The 12,073-nt window shown below is 37.8% G+C and overlaps 1 protein-coding gene across 11 annotated transcripts in view; it reads left to right on the top strand.

The window, feature by feature from the left end:
* Positions 1–12,073, top strand: part of ARB2A (ARB2 cotranscriptional regulator A) — a 466,145-nt gene that overhangs the window by 120,236 nt on the left and 333,836 nt on the right. The window lies entirely within an intron of this gene.

Here is a 12,073-nt window from a genome sequence, read left to right as displayed (position 1 = left end):
GTATAGTATTTGTCCCTTTGGGACTGATTTATTTCACTAAGTATGAAGTTTTCTAGATTGATCCATTTTGTTGAAAATGACCGGATTTCATTTTTTTTTTACTGCTATGTAGTATTCCATAGTGTACATATCCCATAATTTCTTTATCTAGTCTTCGATTGATGGGTATTTAGATTGATTCCATGTCTTAGCTATTGTGAGTTGAGCTGCAATAAACTTGAAGGTGCAGATAGCTCTTTTATTTAGTAATTTCATTTCCCTTGGGTAAATTCCCAGGAGTGGGATGGCTAGGTGATATGGTAGGACTTTCAGATTTTTGAGGTATCTCCATACTGTCTTCCCTAGTAGCTTTACCAGTTTACATTCCCACCAACAGTGGATTGGGGTACCTTTTTCCCCACATGCTTGCCAGCATTTGTTGTTTGGTGATTTCTGTCTGAGAGCCATTCTAAATGGGGTGAGGTGAAACTTCATTGTGATTTTGATTTGCATTTCCCTGAAGGTGAGTGATCCTGAATATTTTTTCATGTGTTTTTTGGCCATTTGGATTTCCTTTTTTCAAAAATGTCTGTTTAAGTCCTTTGCTCATCTCTTAATTGGGTTGTTTGTTTTGTTGTGGAGTTTCTTGATCTCTTTGTAGATTCTGGTTATTAATCCTTTATCAGCTGCATAGTTTGCAAATAATTTCTTCCATTCTGTCAGTTGTCTCTTCACTTTCCTGACTGTTTCTTTTGCCATACAGAAGCTTCTCAATTTGAGGTAATCCTTTTTGTTAATTTTGGCTTTGACTGCCTGTGCCTCTGGGGTCTTTTCCAAGAACTCTTTGCCTGTGCCAATGTCTTACAAGATTTTCCCAATGTTCTTAATTACTTTGATGGTCTCATGTTGTAGATTTAGATCTTAAATCCATGTTGAGTGGATTTTTTGTATATGATGTAAGGTAGGGGTCTTGCTTCATTCTTCTACATGTGGAAATCCACTTTTCCCAGCACCATTTGTTGAGTAGACTGCCCTTGCTCCAGGGATTGGTTTTTAACTCTGTGGTTAAATATAAATTGGTTGTAAATGTTTGGATTGATTTCTGGTGTTTCTATTCTGTTCCATTGGTCTTCCCATCTGTTTTTGTAGCAGTACCAGGCTGTTTTGATTATTACTGCCTTGTAGTATGTCTTGAAATCTGATATAGTGATGCCTCTGGCTTTGTTTGTGTTGTATAAGATTGCTTTAGATACTCAAGGTCTCTTGTGCCTCCATATGAATTTCGGCATAATTTTTTCTGGATCTGAAGAGAATGTCTTCGGTATTTTGATTGCCATCACATTGAATCTATAAATTGCTTTAGGAAGAATGGACATTTTGATGATATTGATTCTTCCAATCTATGACCATGGAAGATTTTCCATTTTTTTGTATCTTCTTCTATTTCTATATTTAATGTTTTCTAATTCTTATCCAGAGATTTTTGACATCCTTGGTTAAATTTATTCCAAGGTATCTGATTTTTTTTTGTAGCTATTGTGTATGGGGTTGATCTTAGAAGTTGTTTCTCAGCCATACACATGTCTGTGTATACAAAGGCTGTTGATTTTTGTGTGTTGACTTTATATCATGGTACTTTACCAAACTCTTCTGTGAGTTCCAGTAGTCTCTTGGTGGAGTAGTTTGGATCCCCTATATATAGAATCATGTCATCTGCAAATAGGGCTGGTTTGACTTCATCCTTCCCAATTTGTATCCCTTTGATTTCCTTTTCTTCCAGGACTATATTGAATAGCAATTGTGAGAGTGGGCATCCCTGTCTGGTACCAATCTTAATGGGAATGCTTCCAACTTTTCCCCATTCAATATGATGCTGGCCATGGCTTTGTCATAAATTGCCTTGATTGTGTTGAGGAATGTTCCTTCTAAACCCAATTTGCTTAGAGTTTTAATCATGAAAGGGCAATGTATTTTGTCAAATGCTTTCTCTACATCTATTGAAATAATCATATGAATTTTGTTCTTCCGTTTGTTAATGTGATACACATATTGATTTGTGAATGTTGAACCATTCTTGTATACCAGGAATAACTCCCACTTGGTCTGGGTGAATGATCTTTCTGATGTATTATTGTATTTGATTGGCCAGTTGATTGGTGTGTGCATGGAAGGCAAATGCGGCAGCCCCCTGCTTATACTCGAAAATGTAAACAATCAATATGGCTTCTTTTCACCGGCTGTAGGTCTGGTTTGGGGGAAGGGGGAGACATAGATGGACCGTGGCGTGCCCAACCACTCCATTTGTTCTCCTATAATTTCTCCTTCTTCCTGCTTGGAGCTTCAAACGCAGTATGCCAAGCTTCCCCTCCTGCCACTATCCATAGCTCCCTGGACTTGCAACCTCTCACCAGGTCGCTGAGGTCATAGTGCCAGTCTCCTCATTCTGTCTCTCCACTGCATCTTCTTCGTGTCTCTGCCACTTCTCCTTCCTCTTTTCTCCCTTAGCATGAACTTGAGCAGTCTCTGGTGGACTCCTGGGCTACTCTGAGCAAACTTCTCTCGATTCCGTCATTGGCTTGTATCCCCTCTGCTTATTAACTATCTATTTTTCCCTGTATGAGTCAAAATGTCCTATTGCTATACCGCCATCTTTCCTATGTTTTCTTATGATTGGATTCAGATTATTCATTTTTTGCAGAAGCACTTTAGAAGTGATATTTTATCTTCCAAACGTGTTAACAAGAGCAAGTGATCTTGGCTTGTTCCAATATTTGTGATGTCTTCCAGGTCCCATTGTAAAATTACTGTTATTTCTGTCTTTGTAACTAATTAGTCATTGGGAGGAAAATTCTACTTGAGACTATGAAGCTTTTACCTACTAATTTTAGCATATGTTCATGATTTTCTACCATTTCTTCCTTATATGTTAGCATTTTGGTATGAGAGATGTCCATCCTCCTTCCTTTTACTCTTTATTTATTTTGTTATGGACTGTTGGATTCTTTTATTTAATTGGCTATCTAATCCATTACTATCATTATTCTGATGCCTGAATCATCTCAGATTTGGATAGAAGGATGCTCATCAAGCAGGTTTTTATATTCTTTTAATTCTTTCTATTCTTTTAATGAGGAGTCAGTGCTGTGACATAGTAGGTTAACCCTCCGCCTGCAGTGCTGGTATCCCATGTGGTCACTGGTTCAAGTCCCGGCTGTTCCACTTCCAATCCAGCTCCCTAATAATATGCCTGGGAAAGCAGTGGAAGATGACCCAAGTGCTTGGGCCCATGTACCAACATGGGAGACCCATAACAAGGCTTCTGATGGGTGCAGCTGTGGCCATTACGGCCATTTTGGAGTGAACCAGCAGATGAAGACCTCTGTCTGTCTCTCCCTCTCTCTGTCTATAGCTCTGCCTCCAAAGTAAAATAAATAAATAATCTTTCAGTATTAACTTATCATGCAAAAAAATGTTTTTTCTTACTTTATTTTGTACTTTCACTGTTCAAAGCATTGGACCAGTTTTATTTCCAATGAGAGCTAACGAACTATTTGTAAACCCAATATTTGTTAATTGCTGGTGGTGTTATTGCTTATGGGTTCTTAACAAATATATGTGTATGTGTGTCTGTGTATGCACATGCATGTAAGTATCCATATTTTTGTACTTAGGTAAATTTGGAAATAAGATATAAATATGCTGATATATTGGGGGGGTCTTTGAAAAGTTCATGGATGTGCATATAAGAAAAAATATGCACGGATTTCAATTTGTTTTTGCACCAAAATAAACTCATTTTAAAATTCTGTTGTCCTTGAGTTTTTTGCAGTCTTTTCATTTATAGGGTCATAGAGGAAGAGAATGAGAGCAGAAATTTATTTGAATATACAGTATTTTAATTGTCTTGAGTTATCAAAGATTGAGAACAAAACTTGAGTCCTCAGGGGATAAATAAGCCAAAATCTACATCTAGGTATTATAGTGAATCTGTGACATATCACGGGTATAGTCACAATTATAAAAGCATCAGAGAATGAAGCCTGATAACCTATAGCTGCAGCTAGACTGACAAGAGAAGCAGCTACAGAAACCAGAAGACACCAGAGAAAATAATTTGATCTAGAATTGCATGCCCAAATAAAACTGCCATTCAAAATTATGTCCAGATAGAGATTTTCAGAAAAAAGCTGATAGTCTATCTTTACTTAAAAAACTAATGAAGAAAACTGAGTTAACAAGAAAATGAGAGATGTAATGAAGAAGGAATACTGAGGGACCAGTGCTGTGGCGTAGCATTTAAAGCCACTGCCTGCAGAGCTGGCATCCCATGTGGGTGCCGGTTCATGTCCCAGCTGCTCCGCTTCTGACCCAGCTCTCTGCTTTGGCCTGGGAGGGCAGTGGAAGATGGCCCAAGTCCTTGGGCCCCTGCGCCCATGTGGGAGACCCAGAGGAAGCTCCTGGTTCCTGGCTTCAGATTGGCTCAGCTCCGACTGTTGCGGCCATTTGGGGAGTGAACTAGCAGATAGAAGACTTCTCTCTCTTTGTCTTTGTCTCTCTGTAATTCTGCCTTTCAAAAAATAAATAAATCTTTTTTAAAAAGGAATATTGAGTAAAGTAATAGATAAGCATATGAGTGATCTAAACAAACATTAGTTAGATAACACAACAACAAAAAAGCACAATACCAAGATGAGATGAGTACACTATATAAAAATAAAACTTCTCAGCTATTCAAGAGGAAATGAAGGGCATTGGTTTTAGACTTCAGTGTGCCAGATAGTCATGTTAAAACTATAGAGATGTCACAAGAGAAATAGAACTCTAGAATGTGTAACTTTTTTTAAAGGTTTATTTTTTTATGTTGAAAGACTTAAATGGAGAGAAAATCTTACATCTCCTGGTTCCCCAGATGACTGCAGCATCCCAGGATAGACCAGGCCAAAGCAGGAGCCAGGAGTTTCATCTAGGTCTCCCACTGGGCCGTCTTCTTTTTGTTTAGGCCATTAGCAGGGAGCTGAATTGGAATTGAAGTAGCTAGGACTCAAATTGGCACCCATATGGAATGCCTGCTTCTCTGTCAGCTGCTTTACCTGTTATGCCACAACACCAGCCCCAAAACTTTTATTTTTTTAAAGATGTATTATTCATTTCTCTGAAAGGTAGAAAGGAGAGGGAGAAGGGAGTGTGAGCACACAAGAGAGCGAGAGCACTTCCATCTGCTGTTTCACTCCCCAAATGCCTACAACAGCTGGGGTGGGGCCAGACTACAGCCAGGAGCCAGGAACTCCATCCCCATCTCCCATGTGGGAGGCAGGGGCCCACGTTTTTGGGCCATCATCTGCTGTGCATTAGTGGTAACTGGATTGCAAACAGAGTAGTTGGCACTGAAACCTGCACCAGTATGGGATGCAGGTGTCCCAAGTTATGGTTTAATGTGCTGCGTCACAGCACCCTCCCGAGGGTATAACATTTATATCAGAAAGACTAGATTAAAGGAAACCTAATCTACTAAAAGATATGAAAAGAAAGAAGCATAGAAAAGACAACATAAATGGAAAGAAGAAAATAAAAGGTAAAATCAAAATGTAATAATTAGCAATGAATTAGAGTAAATTTGCCTTCATGAACTAAAAATAGTAATTAAGCAATATTTTTAAAGTGATTTATAAGATACTGATCTAAAGCATAAGAGCAATGTAAAATAGAAAATAAAATTAATACATGCAGGGTTGTTTCTTTTGTCTAAATATCAAAAGTTAATATTTTTCAAAAATGGATTTTGTACTATTTGATCATGAATAGTTTTTGTTTTAAGCTTCATAATTATAAATTTTCCCATTTTGCTTATAAATGACAAATTAATCTGTAATACTAAATTCAATATACAGCTTTCATAACTTTTAATACTATTAGGAGTACTACATTATCCTGCTGCTACACTACTAAATCTGATGCTGTTGAACCATAAATTGCTTGGCCCTGAAGGTAAAAATCGTACTGTGTGAATGTTCCTAACATACTGCTTTGGGGATAAACATGTTCTGAATCAAGTCATTGCTTAAAGGTACAGTCTCCTACCAATTGCACTTTGTCTGTTTAGAGATGAAATGTGTAAGACTGGTTTCTTAAAAGCTCTGGGGTTTTTTTTAATGCCATTTTTATCAATAAAGTGAAACTGAATAACAGAGTAGATATAATCATAATGAAAGTTATGTTAAAAGAAGTCTACTTCCAAAATATTAAACTTCCGACACATATAGTAAGACCTCATAATATCAGATTTCATTTACATTTGGGATATTATATTTGTGATTAATCAGACTGCTAAACTGACTCCTTTGGCCTATGAATTTATCAGGAAATTTCTAGTTTACTAATCAAGACTTCCCAAGCAAGTGAATAATATAGAAAGATGATGCTTATATAAAACTAAACTATTTTCAACAGTTTTATAAGGATCTAATATAATATATATATATATCTAATGTAAGCAGAGAACTGAAATTAAATTATTTCATTGTAATAGTTACAAATCATTTCATTTCTTACTTACTTATTTGTTGAAAGACTGAGTGCCACAGAGAGCAGGAGAGGAGGGAGGAAAAGAGGGAGGTAAGGAAATCTTTCTTCCCTAGTTCACTCCCCAAATGCCCACAACAGCTGGGGCTGGGCCAAGATGAGGGCCAAGATTGAATTCTGGAGCCAGGAGCTCCATCTGGGTCTCTGTGGATGACAGGGACTCGAGTACTTCATCTATCTCCTGCTGCCTCCCAGGTATATTAGCAGGACACTCTATCAGAAGTAGAGGCAAGACTGGATCTCTCAGGCACTCAGGATGTGGATGTCTGAAAGATAAATTAGAAGTAGATTTCTACTAATAGCTCTTGATTAGCTTAATGCTTACATGTTTGAAATATTTTCTTTTAAAATGTTTTAAATGTTTTAAAATAGTTTCTCAATTCTTTTTACAGATTTAATTCATGTTTTATAATTCAAGAAGACTTTTGAGTCTGTTTTCTGAGCTTTTTGATTGCAAGAGAACAAAATTCATAGTTAGGAGAGTACTTCAAAAAGTTGGTGAGAAGTAGAGTTAATATTAGATAAGTTAATATTAGATAATTAGACAATATTAGATAAGTTTATCTTTGTGAAAAATATTTTGAAATCCATGTGTGTTTGAAAAATTTTATTTATTTGAAAGGGGGAGTACAGAGAGAGAGAGGTCTTCTATCTGCTGGTTCACTCTATAGTTGGCCGCAATGACTGGAGCTGGGCTGGTATGAAGCCAGGAGCCAGGAGCTTCTTCTGGATCTCCTATGTAGGTGCACTGGGGCTATCTTCTACTGCTTTCTCAGATGCATTAACAGGGAGCTGGATCAGAATTGGAGTAGCCAGGACTTGAACTGGTGCCGATATGGGATGCTGGCACTGCAGGTTCTGGTTTTAACTACCTCACAGGGCCGGCCCCAGACATTTTTTTATAATGTTTATTTTTTATGATCCTTTTGAAGACCTTAAATATATTTAATTCTGTTGCTTTTGGTATAGTTTATCTACCCTTACAATCAAAGTCTGGATTCTCTTAGAATTTATATGTTATCTGGCCAGCGCCGCGGCTCAATAGGCTAATCCTCCGCCTAGCAGCGCCGGCACACCAGGTTCTAGTCCTGGTCGGGGTGCCGGATTCTTTCCCGGTTGCCCCTCTTCCAGGCCAGCTCTCTGCTGTGGCCAGGGAGTGCAGTGGAGGATGGCCCAAGTACTTGGGCCCTGCACCCGCAGGGGAGACCAGGAAAAAGCACCTGGCTCCCTGCCTTTGGATCAGTGCCGTGTGCCGGCCACAGCGTGCTGGCTGCAGCGGCCAATGGAGGGTGAACCAACGATAAAGGAAGACCTTTCTCTCTCTCTCTCTCTCTCTCTCACTGTCCACTCTGCCTGTCAAAAAAAAAAAAATTTTATATGTTATCTCTACCAACAGATATGTCTGATGATATGTGGATATTGGTATTTTGTGCCTCCAGCTGAGGTCCTTGCTTTCCTGTTGGACCTAATTTACAAATTTTTATTTCACATAGTAATAATTTGTAAAAAATATTGTCATCGTTATGAATCCTTCTGGCGCTATTGAGACAGTTTCTTCAGAGTAAGAAAAAGAGAAAGTTGGGCTATCAAATTATAAATATTAAGTTTCTTTTTTTTTTTTTTTGGACAGGCAGAGTGGACAGTGAGAGAGAGAGAGAGAGGTCTTCCTTTTGCCGTTGGTTCACCCTCCAATGGCCGCACAGCTGGCGCGCTGCGCCTGGCGCACCACGCTGATCCAAAGGCAGGAGCCAGGTGCTTCTCCTGGTCTCCCATGGGATGCAGGGCCCAAGCACTTGGGCCATCCTCCACTGCCTTCCCAGGCCACAGCAGAGAGCTGGTCTGGAAGAGGGGCAACCCGGAAAGAATCCGGCGCCCTGACCGGGACTAGAACCCGGTGTGCCGGTGCCACTGGGTGGAGGATTAGCCTATGGAGCCGCGGCGTCAGCCAATATTAAGTTTCTATTTAAAATATTTACATCTCCTCTAAGCTGTTTAGGCATTTGTCAGTTATATTTCTTTATCCAGTCTCAAAAGAGTCCGAAGTACCTTTTGTGAGGCTTCTTAGTGTTAACTTCTCCCAGCCCTTCAATAGTAATCTTGAATAATTTCTTTTTTTTAAAGATTTATTTTTATTTATTTGAAAGACAGAGTTACACTGCAAGAGAGAGAGAGATAGAGAGAGAGATAGAGAGAGAGAATCTTCCATTCGCTGATTCACTCCCCAAATGACTTCAACAGCCAGAGCTGAGCTGATCCGAAGCCAGGAGCCAGAAGCCAGGAGCTTCCTCCTGGTCTCCCATGTGGGTGCAGGGGCCCAAGGAGTTGGGTCATCTTCTACTGCTTTCCCAGGCCATAGCAGAGAGCTGGATCAGAAGAGGAGCAGCTGGGACCAGAACCCAAACCCATTCCTAACCAAATACTCAGTTCCATCTTTTCATTCTTTTTTCTTTTTCCCTTTAAGGTTTCTAAGTTTCAATTGACGTTCCTTCAAGTTGCTGATTTTTTTTTTTTTTTTGGCTGTATCCAATCTCATGAGCCCATCAAAGGCATTCTTCATTTCTCTTATGATGATTTTGATCTAGTATTTCCTTTTGATCATTACTAAGGGGTGTTTCTGCTTACATTACCATCTGTTCTTGTATGTTGTCCACTTTTCCAATAAAGTCCTTACCCTATCAATCATAGTTGTTTTAGATTTGCAGTATGAGAATTCCGATGTTTCTGCCATATCTTAGTCTGGTTTTGATGGTTATTTTTTCTCTTCAGACTGTGGAGGGTTTTTTGTTATTGTCGTTGTTGTGGTTCATTTTGCCTTTTGGCATACTATTGATTGATTATTGAAAGCCTTACATGATGTAATAGGTAAGACAAGTCAGGTGGATTGGTCTTTAATGTGAAGTTTTATGTTTATGTAGTTAAGAATTAGATAGTGTTGTTTGCTGTAGCTGGGTGTCAGAGGCTAAAATTTCATTTAGTGTCCTTGTTTTTTGTTTCCTATCATCATTGGATTTTCCTAGAGACCTTACATATGACATGAGTCTTATAATTTTAGTTGCAATCCCTTGGTATTTAACAGGAACCTTGTTGATGTGTTTGAACTTTTCCAACTAGAAACTGGAAGTTCCTGTGTTTCTTACTAGATGAAGATAAAATTTTAAAACATAGTTAGCCTCGTAAGCCTTTTCTTTTCATCTATGGACATCATTTCCAGTGACTATTTGAACACATGATATTTGAATATAAATACATTTTCGAATCTGCTTTTCAAAATTATCTTTTCATTTTTTAATTTGTCTAAATGCAGATTGCAATCTTATGCAGTCTGGAAGGCAATGAATGAATCCTTAACACTTTTTTCCTAAGCCTTGATTCAGAAATTAGAAAAGATTTTTTAAAATAAGAAACACTTAGGGACAGTGAGAAGAGTTCTTGTACCATTTTAAAGCATACTCAACATGCCAGATAGTACCCTGTGAGTATAAAGAGGGATAAAAGTGGGATACCCAAATCATTGTGTTCGAAGACTAGTCAAGTGACAGTCAAGCTAGTGTGTGGTATAATAACATTCAGGCATGTTGAGGGGAACATGGGGAGTGGGTCACTCTGCCCTACCTTGCAGGATTGGGGTGGGGCAGGGAGAGTTGCCCGAAATAAACTGACTTATGATCTGCAGAGAGAACTACCTAAGAAATGGCCATTTTAGTTTATTGTGGCTTTTCTTCTACAGTCAGGAATTTGAGAGCAAGGCAAAATAGACAAGAAAGTTAGTGTTTCTTTAACTCTTACTTGATATGTGGTTTTGTTATTTAATTTGATGTACTGCAAATCCAGAGTATATATTCGGCCTGTAATATATTTCAAAACCAAATATAACCAATTTTAGAATTCTTTTGCATTATCCTGTAGTATGAAAACTGAGAATTAACTGTAATATTACAGTTATATTGCTATGAAGTTTGCACTGCTACAGTAGTTTAATTTTTAAATTTTCAAATTGTTCCTGAAGTATTTTACATAGTGATAGAATTCATTTGATTTTGAATTAACTTTGATTGGCTTGTTGTTGTCTTAAATGTAAGGTAAATGTAAGGATATTTTATGATTTCATAGGAAATTTTCAGAAATGTTAAGCTACTCATTTTACCTAATCTCATTTACTTAAGCTATTTCTGTTAAAATGGCAGACCATTGTATAACTTTATACACATAGTTAGTCTAAACCTACATATTTTTAGTTTACTCTTTCAAGTCTACAGTGTCATTACTTTATAGTAAAAGCATTGTAACTAGTACATTGAGATGTAAGAATACTATTTGATTAATGATTATTACCTAATTCCAGTGTAGCATCATAACTTTTAAATTATCATACCAGCCAAGTAAAGCTTTTCAAGCATACATGTAATATACTGTTTCTAAAATTAAATGAATACGTATACATAGAAGAATTTTGGACTTCGTAAAGAAAGCAGGATAAAGAACCTATTTTAGATTGTGGAATATAGCAATAAAGCAATTGACATCTCAATTTTCCAAAAAAAATCATCTTCTGATTTTATTTCATAAAATTTGACTTTTAATTATGTTGCTGCTAAAATTATTCTCTGAGGTATTTTGCACAGATAAGTAAAGGCGTTTTGGGGAGGAGATAAGCTTCTTAAAATGACCATTCAAACCATCTAGTGCCTATTTGCTTTTATTGCAAACATCCCTTTTCTCACTCTTGGCCTTCCTTAATAGGAATAGCCTATTGGTTTTCTATTGCCGCTCTAGTAAATTACCTAAGTGTGATGGCGTAAAGCAGTACAAGTTTATTATCTCCCAGTTCCTTAGATCAGAAGTTCAGTATAAGCCTCACTGAACTGAAATCAAGGTATGGCCTGGCTGTTTTAAGCTCTGGGGGAGAATCTGTTCACTGCCTCTTTGCTTTGTTGGCAGAGCTCACTTCCTTGCAGCTGCAGGACTGAGGTGTCTCATTTTCTTACTGGATGTAAATTAAAAGTTCTCTCACTTTCCAGAGGATCCCACATTTGTTGCCTTGTGTTGTCTTTTCTCCCCCATCAAAGCCAACGACAAGCTGTGGAGTCCATCTCACTTCACTTCCCTCTGGCATTGTTCTTTTGTAATCTTCTAACTTCAAGATTTTTATGATTATAATGCATTTACCTGGATAAAACAGGATAATCTGGTCTTCTTAAGGTCCTTAACCTAACCATATGTGCAGGTACTTTTACCATGTAGCATAACACATTCGTAGGAATTAGGTTCCAGCTTTGCGGAGTGGGACATTGTTTTTGTCCCCCACAAACAATAATATTTTCTTTTCTGTTTGAAATATCTTGGACTCCCTTGAAAAAGAAAGCCCTTTATATTTTTTTTTTGTGAGTTTAGGTTAGTTGTTCTTAATCCTTAGTATAAGGTACATAATTATTCATACAGCATGGGGAAATAAACTGTTACAGGTACTGAATCAATAAGGAGTCTTTTAACGTAGTGTTATAATATCCCAATCTGA

This window comes from Oryctolagus cuniculus, chromosome 14, assembly GCF_051225735.1.
Source record: "Oryctolagus cuniculus isolate XC-2025 breed Fujian yellow rabbit chromosome 14, ASM5122573v1, whole genome shotgun sequence".
Classification (NCBI taxonomy): Eukaryota; Metazoa; Chordata; class Mammalia; order Lagomorpha; family Leporidae; genus Oryctolagus; species Oryctolagus cuniculus.
Note: the sequence above shows the minus strand (reverse complement) of the source record. Positions and strands in the feature narration are given on the sequence as shown.